The sequence below is a fragment of the Triticum aestivum genome, chromosome 6B (assembly GCF_018294505.1).
Source record: "Triticum aestivum cultivar Chinese Spring chromosome 6B, IWGSC CS RefSeq v2.1, whole genome shotgun sequence".
NCBI lineage: Eukaryota > Viridiplantae > Streptophyta > Magnoliopsida > Poales > Poaceae > Triticum > Triticum aestivum.
In genome coordinates this window covers 405,242,515-405,251,114 of record NC_057810.1, presented here as the reverse complement: position 1 = coordinate 405,251,114, position 8,600 = coordinate 405,242,515, and positions in this window count along the sequence as shown.

The window sequence follows — 8,600 nt, the reverse complement described above, 5'->3', positions numbered from 1 at the left end:
ACGGAAGCTCATATTCCTCACCCACATAAGACTTCAAATCTGCAGTGTTAAAAGAGGGATTAACCCCAAAATTTACATGCAGCTCAAGTTTATACGCATTATCATTTATTTTCTCCAACACCTTAAAAAGATCATCAACACGTGGCATTAGTTTAGATTTGCGCAAATCAGGAAACCTATTTTTTTGCATAAATGTAACAAAACAATATCTCCTGGTTCAAACACAATATGTCTTCTACCCTTATTGCCAGCAAGTTTGAATTTAGCATTCATGCGCTTAATGTTTTTCTTAGTTAACTCATGAATTTTTAAGATCAATTCAACACGTAGTTTACATCAAAATTAACCTTCTCCGAAGATGGAAGAGGCAAGAAATCAATGGATGCACGAGGTAGGAAACCATACACAATTTTAAAAAGACACATTAATGCAACGAACGATTATAAGCAAATTCAATATGAGGCAAGCATCCCTAAGCATAGTAGACAGTGTTCTATTAACTCCTTCAGTTTGGGGGTGACATGTAGTACTAAAGAGCAGTTTAGTATCCAACTTAGCCCATAAACATCTCTAGAGGTGTCTAAGAAATTTATTATCATGATCTGAAATAATTGTATTAGGCACACCATGCAAGCGAATAATTTTATGAAAGAACAAATCAACAACATTAGCAGCAGCATCCCTTTTATGACATGGTATAAAGTATGCCATTTTCAAAAATATATCCACGACAACAACTATGTTATCCCTCCCCTTCTTTGTTCGAGGTAAACCTAAAATAAAATCCATAGATATATCCTTCCATGGAACACTAGATACGGGCAAAGGCATATGTAAACCATGAGGATTGAGTCGTGACTTAGTTTTTGACATGCAGTGCAACAAGCAACAAAACGCCCAACATCCTATCTCATCTTTGGCCAAAAGAAATGTGTAGCAAATATGTCCCCCGTCTTCTTCACGCTAGTGTCCCATTAATCCTCCTTCACGCGCCTCCTGCAACAATTGACGAACGGAGCTAGTTGGAATGCATAGCTTGTTAGCACGTAACACAAATCCATCACTAATGATGAACTTGTTCCATGTTCTGCCTTCTTTACAGTTCTACATCACATCAAATTCAGCATCATGCACATGTTGGTCTTTAAGGCTCTCCAAACCAAATATTTTAAAGTCAAGTTGTGAAAGCATAGTATAACGACGAGACAAAACATCAACAATAACATTTTTTATCCCTTTTGTGTTTAATGACATAAGGGAAAGTCTCAATGAATTCAACCCATTTAGCATGTCTACGGTTCAGTTTTGCTTGACTTTTAGTGTGTTTCAAAGATTCATGGTCAGAATGTTTAACAAATTCTTTGGGCCATAAATAATGTTGCCATGTTTCCAAAGTCCGAACAAGAGAATATAATTACTTATCATAAGTAGAATAATTTAGACTAGGCCCATCAATTTTTCAGAAAAGTATGCAACATGTTAACCATCTTGTAATAACACACCTCGTAATTCAATTCCACGAGCATCACATTCAAGCTCAAAAGTCTTACTAAAATCAGGAGTTGGAGTAAATGAGCATGTGTTAACTTATCTTTCAATACCATGAAGGTTTCTTCCTCTGTCGTACCCCAAACAAAAGGCACACCCTTCTTTGTAAGCTCAGTGAGAGGTGCATCAATGGTGCTGAAATCTCTCACAAAACTCCTATAGAAACCAGCTAGGCCAAGGAAACTCCTCACTTGTATGAGCATTTTGGGCTGCATGCAACTCTCAATCGCTTCATTCTTGGCTTTATCAACTTCAATTCCCCATGGAGTAACAACATAGACAAAAAAAATAGATACTCAGACAATGCAAAAGGTGCACTTCCCAAGGTTACCAAACAAACGGATGCAATAAAAATAGCACACAAATGTTCCAAATATTCCTCCAAAGATCTGCTATAAATATATCATCAAAATAGACTACCACAAATCATCCAATGAAAGCACGTAAAACTTCGTTCATTAATCTCATGAATGTGCTAGGTGCATTAGTTGACCCAAAAGGCATGACTAACCACTCATATAAGACAAACTTAGTTTAAATGTTGTTTTCCATCCATCTACGAATTTCATACGAATTTGATGGTATCCACTACGCAAATCAACTTTCGAGAATATGGTAGAGCCACTTAATTAATCAAGCATATCATCTAGCCTAGGAATAGGATGACGATAGGAAATAATAATATTATTAATGGATCTACAATCAACACACATACGTGTATATAACCTTTTTGAGCACTATAATAATAGGAACAACACAAGGACTAAGGGATTCGCTTATATAACCTTTGTCGAGCAACTCCTGTACTTGAAATCTCCTTCGTCTCCTCTCGATTTGTACGGTATGGCACGCGGTTGGGCGACGAAGCATCGGGAATTAAGTCAATCTAGTGCTCAATTCCTCGAATAGGTGGTAATCCCGGTGGCACATCTTGTGGAAATACGTCAGCAAACCGCCGCAAAATGTTAGTGATAATAGGAGGCAAAGAGGGAGGCACGTCTCGAATAAAAATAATGCCTCTTTGCACACAAAAGCAGCAAATAGATTTGCTAAAATCTAGATCGTCAGTATTAGATTTGGTGGCAAGTAAACATCCAATTTTCAATTTAATTTCAGAGGCAACACTAGATGATGGTTTGTTATGCTTATTGTGTTGCTCAAATTCTTTTGCCATAATATGATTTTCACTCTTATTTTGCTCCTGTTTTGCTTTACTAGCTCTAGTAAGATCATCTTTCAAAAATGTGTTCAGGAGACATAGGAAGAAAAATAATATGTTTATCCTTATGAACAAGAGTATACTGATTTTTTCTACCATGGTGGACAATTTTTTATCGAGTTGCCATGGTCTACCAAGTAATAGGAGAGCATTCTTGCATGAGTACCACATCACAATCAACATAATCAACATATGTAGCGATACTAAAATGCACATGAACAATACATGTTACGTTAACCTTACCGCTGTTGTTGAACCATTGTATGTAGTAAGGATGAGGATGTGGTCTGGTGGTGAGAGACAACTTCTGCACCATCTCCATGCTAGCCAAGTTATTGCAACATCCTCCATCGATGATGACGCAAACAAAATGTTCCTTCACAACTCCCTTTGTATGGAGCAGATTGCGCCTATGATTTTGCTCAGCTTGTGCTACTTGCACACTCAAAAGATGTTGATCAATTAAACTTCCACATCTGTTAGCGCCTTCAGCAGCCATGTATTGCATCTCTTCTTCAGAACCATCTCCACCATGTTCTTCACTTGCAATAAGAGCCAAAGTCTCCTCATCATAGTCACTAGCGGACTCATACCCACCATCCTTAGTAATGATCATCACATGCTTGGATGGGCATTGGCTCACATAATGACCTCCACCCTTGCAACAAGGACATATAACATCATGTGTTTGTGAAACCCACAAGTATAGGGGATCGCAACAGTTTTCGAGGGCAGAGTATTCAACCCAAATTTATTGATTCGACACAAGGGGAGCCAAAGAATATTCTCAAGTATTAGCAGTTGAGTTTTCAATTCAACCACACCTGAAAGACTTAATATCTGCAGTAAAGTATTTAGTAGCAAAGTAGTATGGAAGTAACGGTAACGGTGGAAAAAGTAACAGTAGCAGTTTTGTAGTAATTGTAACAACGGCAACGGTAAAGTAACTAAACAAAGATCAATATATGAAAAGCTCGTAGGCATTGGACCAGTGATGGATAATTATGTCGGATGCGATTCCTCATGCAACAGTTATAACATAGGGTGACATAGAACTAGCTCCAGTTCATCAATGTAATGTAGGCATGTATTCAGAATATAGTCATACGACACTTAGTGAATACATGAACTCCTCAAACTATGGTCATCACCGGGAGTGGTCCCGATTATTGTCACTTCAGGGTTGCCGGATCATAACACATAGTAGATGACTATTGACTTGCAAGATAGGATCAAGAACTCACATATATTCATAAAAACATAATAGGTTCAGATCTAAAATCATGGCACTCGGGCCCTAGTGATAAGCATTAAGCATAGTAAAGTCATATCAACATCAATCTTAGAACATAATGGATACTAGGGATCAAACCCTAACAAAACTAACTCGATTACATGGTAAATCTCATCCAACCCATCACCGTCCAGCAAACCTACGATGGAATTACTCACGCAAGGTGGTGAGCATCATGAAATTGGTGATGGAGGATGGTTGATGATGACGACGGCAACGGATTCCCCTCTCCGGAGCCCCGAACGAACTCCAGATCAGCCCTCCCGAGAGAGATTAGGGCTTGGCGGTGGCTCCGTATCGTAAAACACGATGAATCCTTCTCTCTGATTTTTTCTCCCCGAACATGAATATATGGAGTTGGAGTTGAGGTCGGTGGAGCCTCAGGGGGCCCACGAGACAGGGGGGCGCGCCCAGGGAAACTTTTACAAACTCTGTTTGCTCTTGTTATTGCAAATATGTAAAGCGAGCATTCAAGTTTTCAGCAAATATTATGAACTAACCACATTCACAATAACATCTAGGTCTCATATTTACTCATATCAATGGCATAATCAACTAGCGAGCAATAATAATAAATCTCGGATGACAACACTTTCTCAAAACAATCATAATATGACATAACAAGATGGTATCTCGCTAGCCCTTTCTGAGACCGCAAAACATAAATGCAGAGCACCTCTGAAGATCAAGGACTGACTAGACATTGTAATTCATGGTAAAAGAGATTCAGTCATAGTTATACTCAATATAAATTAATAGTAATGGATGCAAATGACAGAGGTGCTCTCCAACTGGTGCTTTTTAATAAGAGGATGATGACTCAACATAAAAGTAAATAGATAGGCCCTTCACAGAGGGAAGCAGGGATTTGTAGAGGTGCCAGAGCTCGAGTTTTGAAATAGAGATAAATAATATTTTGGGTGGTATACTTTCATTGTCAACATAACAACCAAGAGATCTCGATATCTTCCATGGTACACACATTATAGGCGATTCCCAAACAGAATGGTAAAGTTTATACTCCCCCACCACCAACAAGCATCAATCCATGGCTTGCCCGAAACAACGGGTGCCTCCAACTAACAACAATCCTGGGGGAGTTTTGTTTGCAATTATTTTGATTTGAGCATGGGACTGGGCATCCCGGTTACCGGCCATTTTCTCGTGAGTGGGGAGCAGAGTCCACTCCTCGTGTGAATAACCCACCTAGCATGGAAGATATAGAAAACCCTAGTTGATACATGAGTTGTTCAAGCATACAAAACAGAATTTCACTTGAAGGTTTAGAGTTTGGCACATACAAATTTACTTGGAATGACAGGTAAATATCGCATATAGGAAGGTATGGTGAACTCATATGGAATAACTTTGGGGTTTATGGAAGTGGATGCACAAGCAGTATTCCCGCTTAGTACAAGTGAAGGCTAGAAAGAGACTGGGAAGCGACCAACTAGAGAGCGACAACAGTCATGAACATGCATTAAAATTAATCAACACTGAGTGCAAGCATGACTAGGATATAATTCACCACAAACATAAATATCATGGAGGCTATGTTGATTTTGTTTCAACTACATGTGTGAACATGTGCCAAGTCAACCCACTCGAATCGTTCAAAGGAGGATACCACTCTATCATACCACATCACAACCATTTTAATAGCATGTTGGCACGCAAGGTAAACCATTATAAACTCCTAGCTAATTAAGCATGGCATGAACAACTATAATCTCTAATTGTCATTGTGAACATGTTTCATTTGTAATAGGCTGAATCAGGAATGATGAACTAATCATATTTACAAAAACAAGATAGGTCGAGTTCATACTAGCATCTCTCATCTCAATCAGTCCATCATATATTGTCATTATTGCCTTTCACTTGCACGACCGAACGGTGTGGATAATAATAATAGTGCACGTGCATTGGACTAAGCTGGAATCTCCAAGCATTCAATTCAAGGGAGAAGACAAGGTAATATGGGCTCTTGGTTAAATCAATAATAATGCAAATGAGAGCCACTCAACATTTTCATCATGGTCTTCTCCTCTCGACCCCCAAAGAAAAGAAAAAAAATCAAACTATTTACACGGGAAAGCTCCCAACAAGCAAAAGAAGAACGAAAAATCTTTTTGGGTTTTCTTTTAATTACTACTACAAGCATGAAAAGTAAACTAGCTAAAAACTATAACTAATTTTTTTGGTTTTTCTTAAGATTTTTTAAACACACAAGAAGAAGGCTTAGAAAAGAAAATAAACTAGCATGGATAGCACAATAAAAAAGTATGAGCACCGACAACTGGAATGAGTGTGTGAACATGAATGTAATGTCGATGAGAAATGCGTACTCCCCCAAGCTTAGGCTTTTGGCCTAAGTTCGTCTATGCCCATGGATCAAAGCTACTCTCTCCGGTGTACTGAGGAGGGTCCTCAGGGTGCCACTTGTTAGCAATCTCCTCCGAATCCCACTGATAAACAGACTGTCGATAAGGGTCAAGTTGTGGCTCCGGCTCATCCTCTGGAGCAGGTGTCGCACTCAAGTATGCATGAATGTCCTCCGGCAAAATGAGGTACTTGCCTGAAAATATGTTAAACAAATAGGGCGCAGGCAAGGTAATAATCTCACAATATTTTTTTATCAATTATCAAATTATACTTAAGCAGTTTCTTCTTATTTTTAACAATAAAATCATGTGCTACCATACTCTTATAATCTAGAAAAACAGAGGGCAACAACTTTTCTTCTTTCTCATAATGCCTAATAGGTATATTAAAGTGTGCAGCAAGGCGTGAAGCAAAGATACAACCGAAGATGGGGCCCTTTGTACGGTTCAGACTTAATCGCTTAGCAATGACAACACCTAAACTGAAAGTTGTATCACGAAACAAAGCATGGCGCAAAATAACAATATCAGGTGCACTAAGATTTCCACTATTCCCGCGACCAATTAAACATCTACTAGCAAATATTGCAAAGTAACATAAAACAGGAAAATATATGCTAGTAATTCTTGCACCTGAAACTTTCCTCGTTTCCCCTACAACAATCATATCAATAAACCCCCCACATCATTACGGTGTGGTTCCTCTATGCTGCCCTCAAAGGGTATCTTGCAGACCCGACAAAAATCATATAATGACATCTCCTTAACCTCATCATATAAATGAAACTCCACTGTAGGTGGTGATTTCCTAGCATGAAAGTAAAATTTTTGCACGAAAATATTAGTGAGTAGGAGATACTGTTCGCGCTGGTTGTGGAGGAACTCGGTGAAGCCTGCATTCTCCGCCAAATGATAAAAATCATCATGAATCCCGACTGCCTTTAAGAACTCATCACAAGGCCATTCACGCGGCCGAACCTCCGCAGTGTGAGGGAGATTATATTTGCGCTTCTTATTTTCCTCACTTTCCTTATGCTTGAAGCTTCGGCTCGAAGAGCCCCTCAACAATCTCTTCATCATTTTCTTTCTCTGAAAATTCCTGAAATTTTTTAATGAATCAAAATAAAAGTGAACCAAACTCAACAAAATTGATAGCAATTACTCCCACAAGTGCCTAGAGGCTATATCATGCATTAGAACTACTTTTGACCATATAAATTTGACATGCAAGCTCAAGAACAAGGTCACCTTAGCAGAAGAAATTTGCAATAAATAAAGCACTAGAACAAAAACTAATTGGACCACTAGAGGAGTCACATACCAAAGAGCAATCCCCCAAAACAGTTTCGTGAATGAAGCTTTGAGCAAGGAGATAAAAAATCGCAGCAAAACGAGCTAGAACACGAGTTTGAGTGGTGTGGTGATTTTTTCTGGAGGAAGACAAAGTGTGTGGGTGCAGGAATAAGTGGAGGGGGGCCACGTGGGGCCCATGAGGCAGGAGGCGCGCCCAGGGGGGAGGGCGTGCCCTAGACCACTACAAAAGAATACACTTCCGTGATGATACGTGTTTGTCATAGTAGGTCACGTTTTCTGTCATGCATGTACATCCATGATGATTTTATGACAGAATCAAGATAGTCATACTTGTGCTATCGTAGAAGTGTTCCATGACATTACCAAAATTATCATCACAGAAGTGTCCACTTCCATGACAATAAATCGCACGTCACAAAAGTGCTTTCGTCAAGGGTGACCGACACGTGGCATCCACCGTAACGGAACACCGTTAAGCTATCGGGTCGGGTTTTGGATCCGATAACCCATTAACAGCCCCGACCAATGGGGATTTTCCACGTGTAAAATCATCATTGGCTGGAGGAAACACGTGTCGGCTCATCGTTGGGACAGATGTCATCCACTCATTGGATAGAAGGTGCCTATGATACGTCAACACGTGGCACGGCCCAACAGAGGCCCATTCCTGTGAAAAGGTCGGCCCGTTTGACTTGGTCAAAAGGTGGCGGGCCGGCCCATGGAAAGCCTGTTAACGTCCTGTTCGCATATAGCCCATTTACAGCCCGCTAACCCAAGGCCCATTACACCCTATCCGAATTAGGCCCAGTAGCGTCATCTGGGCCATCCAATATGATTCCAG